The following is a 13,688-nucleotide window of genomic DNA, read 5'->3' as shown; positions in this document are numbered from 1 at the left end:
CAAGACATTCTTTCAGGGTCAGTTCCTAGAGCACACCTCTAATCCAAAATTCATAGCACTACCAGTTTATTCCTAAAGAGGCCCAGTTTCTTAATGAAATAAAAATGCCAACTCCTTTGGCCAAGTCTATTCAAGGTCCTCCATTAACTGTCATTTCTACCTTTGTGGACTCCTCTCCACCAAGAAGCCCTGGTGTAAGCCTTGCATTTGGACCTCACTCTCCTGTCTCTCAAGTACCTCCTCAGCATCTTCCCTCTGTCATTTCATCTGCCTTGAGTCCTCCCCACCCTGCCCCTCACCTGTCTGATACCCACACCCATGCCGGTATCCACCATTAAAAAAAAAAAATTCTACTTGTAATTCAAGTTCTGGCCAAATGCTACATCCTCCATAAAGAGTGCCCTATTCCACTTACTAAGCCAGTGGCTAGTCACTTCTTTTTCTGAAATCCCAAAATACATCATAATCAGTGCCACACCGAAGGGAAAAAAGCTCTATCATATGGAATAGCCCTTTGTGCACACTTTTCTTATCTCTTCCACCAGAATATAAATTCTTGATAGCAAAGAGCTGGACTTGTTTGTTCCTGAATTATCTACAGTACTTAGCACAGTGCTCAGTTCATTTTAAACCCTTGGCAAATACTTGAAGGATAAACAGACTGAAAACAGCTCATAGGACATCACAAAACTGATGACTTTCCTTTCTGAACAACGATGATTAAAATAAAAATAATGATAGCAGCTGACATTCATTGAGGATTTACCATGTGCCAGACAATGTTATAAGTATTTCACATGTATTAATTTAATTGCCAAGACAATCCTGTGACTTGGATACTATTATCATTTTCATTTTACTGATTAGGGGAACTGAGGCAGAGAGGTTAGGGAATTTGCTCAAGTTATACAGAATGGTATTTGGAAGGCCAGGATTAAAACCCAGGCAATCTGTCTCCAAAGCCCTCGCTCTTAATTTCTTTACAAACATCTCACCTTTTTCATGCTTTCCCTAATATTCCGGACAAATGAAGTCTCATGTGGGCACCTTCTTTCCCAGTTAATGAAAATATTCATGTCCTCTCTTGAAAAGACCACATGTGTTACAGTTACCAGCAGTGACTGAGACTTTGGCCATCCTCAAAGAGAGCCACACTGTCTGCTTGATAAAAGCCATAATTTTCCTGACCTGCTCCGGGCCTGGCGCCCTCAAAGAAAATGCAGGCAGACACTTGGCAACTCGGCTCTCCCAGACTCTCAAGCACAGTGCTGTGTTAGTGTTGGCAGTGGGAGACGGTTTGCTTCCTCCTCCTTTCATGAACTGTCACATCAGCCTCTTTGATCCTCCCAGGGTCTCGAGTGTGCCAAAATCGTAATTCCATGTCTTTGCTCTGTTTCAGATAATTGCCAGAGAAAACGCTACAGTCGGTAATAGCCAAGGTAGGGAAATATTGCTCCCTGCACAGTATACTGTTTATATATTGCATACTCAGAAAGGTTTCAGAGTGGAGCATTGATTATTTTTATTGCTCCAAAGCCATGAAAGGGAAAAAATGGGAATGAACAGAAATTGATACATCTGGAACAAGAACCAGGCATGATTTACTCACATTTTTACCTGACTTGAAATTGCTTATTTAGAAAAAAGAAACATTATAAAATCTCAGGAAAATGTCATGAATCAGAGCCAGCATGATTTCACATTGGGGCTTCATAAACTTTTTTTAGACAAAGAAACTGTCCAGGAAAATCAAATGAGCCAAAGGTAGCCCTGCCACCGCAACTGTCACCATAGCGACAGTTTCCTAGTGCGCTGCCTTGTGATGGCGCAGCTTAGGAGACTCAAACATTCAGGGTTGCAAGTGGATGGAAATCTGGTGGTTCACTCGAGGCTGTTCTTACTACGGCAGAGGGTGAGTGCTGGTTTGGGAAAGTAACAGACAAGAGACTTTCACCAAAACACTACTTTATTGCCTCAAAAATTGCTTTGCCCTAACCACACACTACATCACTGAAACACAACTACAGGAAGTTAGAAGAGAAAAAAAAGTTGATTAAAGCCTTCCATCCTGCTTTAATGGTTCCCTTACCTCGTGTGTTCTTGGCACATTGTAAGCAATATGAGCACAGTTATGAAGCAATTAGATAATAAATGCTATTCTTATAGCTACCAGCTGGAAGAGACTTTACAGACCATCAATTTTTTTTTTTAATTAACTAAACTCCAGACTTTATTTGAATTTCATCCATTTTTCCATTAAGGTCCTCTTTTGATTCCAGGATTCAATCCAGGAAAGTACATTGCACTTAGTTGTCATGTCTCCCGTCTCCTTTGATTTGTGACCGTTTCTCAGTATTTTCTTTTTTAAAAAATGACCTTGACAGGCCTTACGGGTATTAGCAAGGGATCCTGTAGAACGTCCTCCAATCTGAGTTTGCCTGATGTCTTTCTCGTAAGTAGACTGGAGTCATGGGTTTGGGGGAAGAAGATCAGAGAGATGAAATGCCCTTCTTATCACATTATATTGAAAGTACATGATAGCTGCATGCCATTATTGAGATATTAACATTTATCACTTGGTTAATGTTGTCTTTGCCAGATTTTTCCAGTGTAAAGTTACTATTTTTCTTTTCCCTATTCTATTCTTTGGAAGTGAGTCAGAAAGCCTAGGCCATTCTCAAGGTATATCTGAGTAGAAGGAAGAGTCAAGATTCACCTCTTGGAGTTGGGTGTATCTACATATATTATTTAGAATTCTTCTATAAGAAAGATTTGCCTCTTCTTTCCCATTTTTAAAATGCAATTATTCATTTATATCAATATGTACTCATGTACATTTATTTTACATTTTGGGTTATAACTCTATATTGTGTTGTTTATTTTGTTGACCAAATTGTTCCAGCTTTGGCCATTAGAAGCTCCCTTTGGTTGGCTTCCTTTGACATGTCCCCATCTATTTTTTTGTTGGGCACTTTCTTCCTTTTTGGTACCACAAGGAGCTCCAGGCTCATCTTTTATTTTACCTGCCCAAGCTCTAGCATCAGGTATTTCTCCAAGGAACCCTGGTTCTTTTCATTCAAGAATAGTTTTTAGAAACCAAGGAGGTCATCAGTTTTTAACTCCTTCCTTGCTCAAACAAGGAAGCTGAGGTACAAGAGGGGAAATAAATTACCCAGGATCTGACACTTAGTTAGTGGTGGGCAGGAATTAGAATCTGGGTCTGACTCTTGGTTCAATAGTCTTTCCTTTATTGTAGTCTGTGTTGTATATCTATGCTTTTCTGGCTAGTTTGTGTGCTCCTTGAAGTTAGGAAGTATGTTTTCTACTCTTTGTGAAATCTCTATTGTGTCTTCTGTAGTGTCAAGCACAGAATAGTCAATAAAGGCATGAATCAACTCTCTGCAGCATCCTCATTCAGCCTTACTTTTCACTGCTCAGGTCAGACTCTCATTAACTCTTGCCCTAAGCTATTGCAGTCTCCACTAAAATGGAAGTTTTCCTCTTCTCTAATCTGTCCTACTCATTGTTGCAAGACTAAGAATAGAAAAGCAGAATTGTCATAATCTCTTACCCAACACCATTTTATAGAATAAAATTAAACTCCACAACATGTCAACTTATTCCCCTTTTCCATTTCTCTCAAATCTTGGACAGTCTTTGAAAGCCATCTTAGCAAATTTTACTACATGATGTGTTGCACATAAAACAAGGACCCTCAGTTATAGTCTTAGCTTTCATCTTTTCTACCACCCATTTCATCTCTGTCTTTCACCAAATTCACATTTTTCTTTCCTGTCCCAGAATAAGTCCCTACTTCTTTCATAGGTTTTAATCAGTGTCATTGGGTCTGCTTTCTCTGGAATAGTGTTTGATTAATTATCATCTCTGAGACTTAAACTTTTTTCCTCTTTTTCTACTGGGTCATTCCACTGAACATGTTTATATATGAATTCTTTCCCATCCTTGAAAAAAAAACAACAACACAGTTTCCCTTGCCCTTTCTTCTTCACATCTGCTATTTTTCCTTCCATTCACCTTCATATTACTTAAAAAAGCCTCCACTCACAGCTTCATCTTTCCCACTTACTATCGACTGATTGACTTATCCTACCTGGGTTCAGATTCCCCACTGCAATCATCTATTTACAGTATCCCTAATGTATCATGAATGATCTCTTTAAAATTTTTAATTACTCCATCAATCATGGTCACAGTAGGAAACAGCACATTGAAAGGGTTTAATTTTAATGAAGTAAATTTTAGTGAACTCAAATAACCCCGTGGGGAGGTGAAGGGAGCTAATCATAGGTGGTGAGGTCTCCAGGTGCTAGCCAGAGCAGGAAAGTAAGGCCTGGAGCAGTAAATGAGGAGAGGAGTATTATCAGAAACAAACAAGAGCTGTAACAATCTGATATGAGCTGTGGCCATAGTAGAGCAAAACCAGCCTCTGCCAAAACCAATGGCCAGCACGGAGGGAGCAGAGAAGAAATTTCTTACTTTGCTCTTCTTTTACCCTTTGATGTCCTGCTGGTGTCTTCCATTGTTTAACCCAAACTCAGCAGAAGGCAAGAAAGCCCAGATAATGCAATTTGTAGAGGTCAGTTTTCTAAGGGATAGAGAGAAGGGCAAAGAAGGGTGGATAAATGATGTGAGGGATGTGAGGCACAAACAGAATAAGCAGTATAGTTATTAGCTGACATAATATTTAGGAAGATTTTTCTGCTCACTTCTTAAAGTTTTTCCAAGTAGATCTGTAATGCTGTCTCCTGGCTTCTTTCAATAATACATTTATTTAAAAGACTATTGTGGGGCTTCCCTGGTGGCACAGTGGCTAAGAATCCGCCTGCCAATGCAGGGGACATGGGTTCGAGCCCTGGTCTGGGAAGATCCCACATGCTACGGAGCAACTAAGCCCATGCACCACAACTACTGAGCCTGTGCTCTAGAGCCCACGAGCCACAACTACTGAGCCCACGTGCCACAACTACTGAAGCCCACGCACCTAGAGCCTGTGCTCCGCAACAAGAGAAGCCACCGCAATGAGAAGCCTGTGCACTGCAACGAAGAGTAGCCCCTGCTCACCGCAACTAGAGAAAGCCCGCATACAGCAACGAAGACCCAGTGCAGCCAACAATAAATAAATAAATTAATTAATTAATTAATTAAAAAAAAAAGACTATTGTGCACCCACTTTGTTGAGAGCACTGTCCTAGACACGAGATTCAGTGGTGAAAAGATAGGCACTGTCCCTTCTTTCAGGGACCTTCAGTTCTAACCGTTTCTTTTTCATACATTCTACCAGCTTTTCCCTTATCCTCCTCATTTAATATCAACGTTCCTCAAAATTCTCTCCTTGAATCTTCTCTCTCTCTCTCTTATTACCCCAGGGCTTTGGTTCTCACATACATGCAAGGACTGCCAAATCAATACTCTAAACTTAGACTGTTTGGCTTGTTAGTAAAGGATTCAAGGCCCTCAATATACTGGCCTCAACATTGTTACTTCTATTTTCTTACTTTTTCTTGTATTCTCTATGCTCCTCCCACCTATAAAGGATCCATCTCAGCATTTTTGTTTTGCTTTGTTTTAATCTGTTTTGTTCATTGATGTCTCTGAAGTGTCTATAATAGTATCTGATACACAGTAGGCACTCAATAAATATTTATTGAGTAATAACTGAATTGCTTACATGAAGTCCCTAAACATAAGAACTTGCTTATTTCTGCACCTTTGCTCACATAACTTTTCTTGAATCATCTCCACCATCTGTAATCCAATCTACCTTCAAGTCCCAACTCAAATATCATTTCCCCTATGAGCCCTCTTAGATACTGTCTAATCAGAATTAATCCATTCAGCAGTACTGCCAGTGTACCTTGTTAATATTTCTTCTTCAGCACCAATCTTATGCCATATATTTTAGTTAAATTTATATATTTCTTTTCTCCAGCTTTTTGAGGCAAATAAAAATTATGTATATTTAAAGTATACAACGTGATGTTTTGATATATGTATACATTGTAAAATGAACACCATAATCAAGTTAATATATGCATCACTTCACATAGTTATGATTTATTTATGGTGAGAACACTTAAGATCAACTCTTAGCAAATTTCAAGTATACAATATAATATTTTCTACATTCACCATGCTGTACATTAGATCTCCAGAATTTACTCATTCTGTGTAACTGAACTTTTGTACTCTTTGGTCCATGGATGTGTATATTTCTTATCTCTTCTCACAACACCACTAAAGTTACCTAGGCTATTTATTCATTGCTATTTCTCCCCAACCTCTCCACAGAGCTTGCCAAAGTGCTTTGTTAAATTTAAGAAGGCAAGCATTAAGTCATTGCCCAAATAATCAAATTTGCCTCTCTCCGTCACTTAATATTAATATGTATAAAAAGCCCAGGTCCCTCCTTTGCAGGAAAGTGAGGACATAGTGCATCTTTCATTTTGTGGTTCCTGAGAGTCACCAGAATGTGTAGTTGAAAAGCCAATGTCAGATAGCACTAATGGGACGCCCCTCCAGGCTCTGAAATGGATGAGCCCTCATTTAGAATGGCCTTCTGAATCTTCAACACTGTGATGCCACACTAGCCTATCTGTGCTGTAAAATTTATATGACCCAGCTCTAGTAAACTCAATTATATTGATAGGAAGCCACATTGATCCAACTCAATATCATTATGAAAACTGTCTTTTGCAGGAAAAAAATTATCTATGAGTAGATATATACAGAAATCCAGAATAAATTTCTGATGAATTTATAAGTATTAAAAATGATCCTCTAAGTCTATATGGAGATATTTGAGGTTTGTTTGTAATAATTCAGCTGGCCCTATTTTTGAATCTATTTATCATACCCTAAGAGTTAGAGATCAACAGCCAAATCCAGGTTGGGCTTTAGCAATCCCAAACTGGCTTCCTTCTTTATTCCTCCACTAACGTGTGGTGAGAATCACACTTCTACTTCTCTCTATGTTGTTTGGTCTTGGCTCCTGATCTACAATGGGCGACCATAAAGACTAGAACACACATGTAGCTATAAGAAACTTCTGCATGCAAACTAATTCCTCTGACTTCAAGAATATGAAAATGCCCCACCTGCCTCAGCTTGCAATAAACTAGAAATGAGGAGAACTGTAGCCTCCCAAGGACAACTGTAAACTTCCAATTAAAAAACTTGATTGATGAAGAAACAAAGATAGCGTGACTTGACACTGGCCAGCTGCTCAAACTCATTTACTTTTGTTCCTAGGCATGCAGCTAGAGCACATCTTTTAGCCTCCCATCAAATCTATGTCTTATGATTGGCTTTTAACCAGTGGAATCTGAGTGGAAGTGATATATACTACCTCAATGTCCAGCCATAAAAATTTCCTGTGCTTCAACCTCCATGATTTTTCCCTTTCAAAGTGTGTTGCAGATAAACATGGTAACTTGGAAGCTACATGATGAAGATGGCATAGCCTGAAGGCAAAAGGATCCTAGATCCTTGAATCACAACTTGGAAAAGGACAGGCCAGTGTTTAGGGACACTTCTTTTAGAATTTATGTGGTAAGTTTCCATCACTTTTGGGGTTATAAAGACTCATGTTATCTTAACCAAAAAGAGGGAAGGTCAACGGAAGTGTTAAGAAATAGAAGAGTAGAATAAATGGTATAAAAATTATAATACAGGGTGATATACATTAAATCTTATTCTGCATTAGTTGACATAGTTGGAGTAGCTGCTCATGCTATCTTCCTCCAAAAAGCAAGACAACCTACTGGTTAAAAATACTATAAGTTGATTTTTTTTTTTATTAATTTGCTTTAGGCTTGGTCACTTATGGCCAGCAAAGTGAGAAGGACAATTCAACAAACTAAACACACATTCATGAGTCTAAGACTAAGCAATTAATCTAATACGTACCTAGGAAAGAAATACTCCTTTAAAGAAAATGATTTCCAGAAATTGATTGTTGTCTCCACTAGTTCCAACCTTTTTCATTATTGCGGAAAGCAGTTTAACTCCTTAGAGTCCCACTGACTCAAGCATCTCCATTCCAGGAAAGATATTTGTTCTTTGTTTGCTTAAGTAAATCTCTTTTGGGAAAGTTATCCTACGTCAAAGGGATGTGCTGCCTCAAACTTTCTGTCAAACCTCTACTTTCCAGAAAGCAGAAAAATACTTAAAACTTTTAGGTAATAGATTTTTTTTCAGACTCTATGCAGAAAGGATTCCAAAACATTTATCACTGGATCCAAGTTGCATACTGTACACAGCATTCCTTTAGTCTTATTATTTTTTCAAGGATGATAAGATCTAAGTTTGGACACGACACCCATCCAAGTTTTCATTGTTTCCTTCACAAAGGTTCTGGAGTTTACTACTGCCAAAAATTGGCAGAGAGATATTCTGGTTACACCAGAACATGTGAGATAAAAGTGGGAACTTTACAAAGTATTTTTAGGTGAAATCTACTGAACTCAATATTATCCATGAGATAAAATATAAAAATCAATATGGATTATTGGCCGAGAATTTTTGTCTTGCCTTCTGGAAGAGTAGGTGTATTTGCTGAGTTATGCTGAGTAGCCTGGCATGTACAATACTGGTTTATAATCCTTCCAGTATCAGAATCAATTCCAGGCCGCTGGACAAAGCTACTAGCCAAGGTTTTTCACATGAACAATTCCCAAGTGTGCTATATGTAGCATGGCCAAGAAAATGTGGTGACCGCTTTCTGGAGGATCAGCATAATTTCTCCATGAAAGGCCTTCTTTATTATCAAATAACTCATAGTCATTAGTTTTGAGTAGATTGAATTTATTTACTGACTCCCTTCTTTGTACCTAACTGAAGATACAGACCAATCTGGTAACAGACCTAGATTTGTACCAAGATACATATTAATGAAGAGAGGAAAGAGGCTGAAATGCTCACAAAGTCCCAAGTGCTATTCTCAGTGTTTAACCCTTATATCAATTAATTTAAACACTAAGAAATATGCCAGAGTTACATACATAATGATTTAGAGTTTGGGCCTGGCCTTAGAAAAGATGCCAAAGCAAGATGCCAAAGCAAGTGATTAGTATTATCACTTACTTTTACTCAGTGCTTACTTTGACCAGGCACTGGACTAAGTGTACTACTTATTTCATTTATCTCTTTCAACAAACTTTTGGGATAAATATGAGTTTGTTTCTATTTTTAGTTGCTTGTCCAAGATTACATAACTTCTGTGTGGAAGGTCTTAAAATTCAGCCTGCCTTGAGGTCTCAAAATAGAGTGAGATTCAGCGACTATTTGATATTCTAGGAAATATCTTCATATTGGCAAATTCAAAGCTTTGGAAACAGTGGGAAATCAAGTGGATTAACTACATCTGCTTGACTTTTATGAAAGATAAATATGTCCAGAACTAAACAGCCCAAGAAATTTTGATGCTTTTGGTTTGTTTTTATTATAAAAAGTTCAATTACACATAAGTAGATAATATTTAATGCCCACCATAATGGCAAAACTTAATGCCTGATAACACTAAATGACGGTGAAGATGTGGGGAAGTGGGAACTCCAGCACATAGCTGTAGGACTCTAATTTGGTACAACCACTTTGTGGAGCAATTGCAACACTTAAGTTAAACATGTCAATACTCAGCAAGTCTACTTCTTGAAGTCTATTCTAGAGAAGATCTCACACATGTGTGCAAGGAGACATGCTCAAGGATGATTGTTATAACTCTGAGATCAACAGTGAAAACAACCTAATTGTTCTGCATTAGGGAAATGTGAGCTATGAAACTCACCTATAGTATTAAATTTAAAAATTCAAGTCACAATAAGAGTTTTACATTTACATAGAATTATATGCTCATGCAAAATTTTATACATGGGAAAACTCTAGGATATCTTGTTAAACATGCAGGGACATATAGTTTACAGATAGAAATGCCTATGACTTACATGTATCTTAAACATACAGAAATGATAAATGTCAAGTGTAAAATAATGGTTACCTCTGGGGCAAGAGGGGTGTTCTTCCCCCAGGAAAGCCACCAGTGCAGCTGAGACCCTGGTGCCATTGGAACTGGATCATCTGAGATAAGCCCAGCTCTGTCTCTTACAAGCTGTGTGACCTTGGACAGGGGCCCTAACTTTACAGAATCTTAGTTTCCTTGTCTGTAAATGAAGCAAAGAATATTTGCCTATTCTGAACATTTCTCATAAATGTATACAAACAATATGGGGTCTTTGCTCATTGGTTTCTTTCACCTAACATAATGTTTTCAAGTTTCATCAATGTTGTAGCAGTATCAGTGCTTCATTCATTTTTAATGCTGAATAATATTCCATTGTATGGATATACCACATTTTGTTTACCCATTCATCAGTGATGGATATTTATGTTCTTTCCATTCTTCAGCTATTATAAATCATACTACTATAAACATTCATATATGAGTTTTTGTGTGTACATAAGTTTTATTTCTCTTGGGTGTATACCTAGTGAAATTGCTGGGTCAAATGGTAATTCTTTATTTAACATTTTGAGGAATTATTTTCCAAAGTGGTTGCACCACTTTACATTCTTACCAGTAAGGTATGAGTGTTCTAATATCTCCACATCCTTACCAACAATTGTGATTACTGCTATTATAAATGGCATTATCTTATTAATTTTATTTTCAGATTGTTCATTGCCAGTGTGTAGAAATAAAATTTTCACATACTAATCTTTATTCTGCCACATTGTTGAACTGATTTATTGGCTCAAAGTTTTTTTGTGTCATCTGCAAATACAGATAGTTCTAGTTCTTTCTTTTCAATCTGGACGCCTTTTATTTCTTTTTCTTGCCTGATTGCCTTGGCTAGAACTTCTATTTTAATGTTGAATAGAAATATTGAGAGAAGATATCCTCTTCCTGTTCCTGATCAAAGGGGGAAAGTATTCAGTCTTTCCTATGAAGTATGATGTTAGCTGTGATTTCTCTGTAGATACCAAAATAATAAAAGAAAAAACAAATATTAAATATTTGAGGTCCATTTAGAAAACTTAAATTTCATTTTCCTATTTAAGTTCTCCTTATCAACATTGAAATCATAGAACATAAGTTGCTTCAAGCTAGGAAGGAAACTAAAGTTACCATTTAGCTTTTGCAAAATATCATCTTATAATAGGCAAAGTCATCACCAAATCTGTATGAGTAAAGCTATTATCAACACAACTTTTGTAAAAGGAGGCTGAGTAGAAAATTCTTTGTTTAGATGTTTTTGTCCTTCCCTAAAACCCTCAAGGTGAAAACAAAAGAGATTCCTGAACTATTTTCTAGACCTAAGATTTAACCTTTGCCATATTCTACAATGTTTTGTAGTGCCTTTAAGCTTGAAATGATATTTTAAAATCTATTTAAGGCACAAAATGCTAATTGGTTCTTATTCACTGTCTCATTTGAATTTGTGGGAATAAAGTGGTTTTCAATGATAATCACAATGCTTAAGTTTTGCATGTGGACTAATTTTTTGTCTCATTTTTAGTGACTTATGCCCTAAGATAAAATAAAAATGCTGTGATAAAAACAAACTTCATTTAAAAGAAGAAGGAAAAATTATCTTAATAAAATAGCATTGATAAAAGAGAAGTAAAGGATTCCTTCTTACCTTACTCTCCCATTCACCTTGGCACACCCTTGCCAAAACCATACTCTGCAGAAGCCTGAGCCCAGTGTCAAGGTCTCAAGCCTCAGATATTCAGACCTTAAACTGAAAACTCAGCACACCCAGGGAGCTCAGACCTTCAGACCTGAGATCATCGGGAGAATGGAGAATGGAACGATCTATAAAGACAGCATGGACTAGGGCAGAAAAGGGTGGAATTGAAACTGTGTAACTCAGATAGGGACTTGAACCCACGGGCCGAGACTCGAACCAAGCCAAAACCCAGATTAGGACTTGAACCCATGGTCTTTTAACTGAGATCACACACCTGGTCTCAGGACTTAATGAAGCTCAGGTTCTTGATGTCTTATCACAGAAAGAATACAGTAAGAGACAAAGTGATAGGTAAGAAGTGGATTTATTTTATTTTATTTTTTTATGCAGCAGGTTTTTATTAGTTATCCATTTTATACATATTAGTGTATATATGTCATTCCCAATCTCCCAGTTCATCCCCCCACCACCCCACCCCGCTTTTCCCCCTTGGTGTCCACACGTTTGTTCTCTATATCTGTGTCTCTATTTCTGCCTTGCAAACCAGTTCATCTGTACCATTTTTCTAGATTCCACATATATGCGTTAATACACGATATTTATTTTTCTCTTTCTGGCTTACTTCCCTCTGTATGACAGTCTCTAGGTCCATCCATGTCTCTACAAATGACCCAATTTCGTTCCTTTTTATGGCTGAGTAATATTCCGTTCTATATAAGTACCACATCTTCTTTATCCATTCATCTGTTGATGGGCATTTAGGTTGCTTCCATGACCTGGCTATTGTAAATAGTGCTGCAATGAACACTGGGATGCATGTGTCCTTTTGAATTATGGTTTTCTCTAGGTATATGCCCAGTAGTGAGATTGCTGGGTCATATGGTAATTCTATTTTTAGTTTTTTAAGGAACCTCCATACTGTTCTCCATAGTGGCTATGTCAATTTACATTCCCCCCAACAGTGCAGGAGGGTTCCCTTTTCTCCACACCTTCTCCAGCATTTGTTGTTTGTGGATTTTCTGATGATGCCCATTCTAACTGGTGTGAGGTGATACCTCATTGCAGTTTTGATTTGCATTTCTCTAATAATTAGTGATGTTGAGCAGCTTTGCATGTGCCTCTTGGCCATCTGTATGTCTTCTTTGGAGAAATGTCTATTAGGTCTTCTGCCCATTTTTTGATTGGTTTTTTTTCTTCTTTAATACTGAGCCGCATGAGCAGTTTATATATTTTGGAGATGAATCCTTTGTCCGTTAAATCATTTGCAAATATTTTCTCCCATTCTGAGGGTTGTCTTTTCATCTTGTTTACAGTTTCCTTTGCCGTACAAAAGCTTTTAAGTTTCATTAGGTCCCATTTGTTTATTTTTGTTTAATTTCTATTTCTCTAGGAGGTAGGTCAAAAAAGATCTCACTGTGATTTATGTCAAAGGGTGTTCTTCTAATGTTTTCCTCTAAGAGTTTTATAGTGTCCGGTCTTACATTTAGGTCTTTAATCCATTTTGAGTTTATTTTTGTGTATGGTGTTCGGGAGTGTTCTAACTGCATTCTTTTCCATGTAGCTGTACAGTTTTCTCAGCACCACTTATTGAAGAGACTGCCTTTTCTCCATTGTATATCCTTGACTACTTAGTCATAGATTAGTTGACCATAGGTGCGTGGGTTTATCTCTGGGCTTTCTATACAGTTCCATTGATCAATATTTCTGTTTTCATGCCAGTACCATGTTGTCTTGATTACTGTAGCTTTGTAGTATAGTCTGAAGTCAGGGAGTCTGATTCCTCCAGCTCCGTTTTTCTTTCTCAAGATTACTTTGGCTATTCGGGGTCTTTTGTGTTTCCATACAAATTGTGAAATTTTTTGTTTTAGTTCTGTGAAAAATGCCATTGGTAGTTTGATAGGGATTGCATTGAATCTGTAGATTGCTTTGGGTGGTATAGTCATTTTCACAATATTGATTCTTCCAATCCAAGAACATGGT

The 13,688-nt window shown here is 37.5% G+C and overlaps 1 long non-coding RNA gene across 5 annotated transcripts in view; it reads left to right on the top strand.

The window, feature by feature from the left end:
- LOC309649476 overlaps positions 1-13,688 on the top strand; it is a 201,724-nt gene that overhangs the window by 160,037 nt on the left and 27,999 nt on the right. For 3 of the 5 annotated variants that reach the window (XR_014257128.1, XR_014257129.1, XR_014257132.1), the window contains exon 5: positions 1,400-7,569. This is a non-coding gene — a long non-coding RNA (uncharacterized lncRNA). The remainder of the gene's footprint in view (positions 1-1,399; positions 7,570-13,688) is intronic. The other 2 variants (XR_014257130.1, XR_014257131.1) reach the window with 2 other exon arrangements.

This window comes from Balaenoptera physalus (assembly GCF_965194825.1).
Source record: "Balaenoptera physalus genome assembly, chromosome: 1".
Lineage (NCBI taxonomy): Eukaryota > Metazoa > Chordata > Mammalia > Artiodactyla > Balaenopteridae > Balaenoptera > Balaenoptera physalus.
This window is presented reverse-complemented; position numbering and strand designations above follow the sequence as displayed.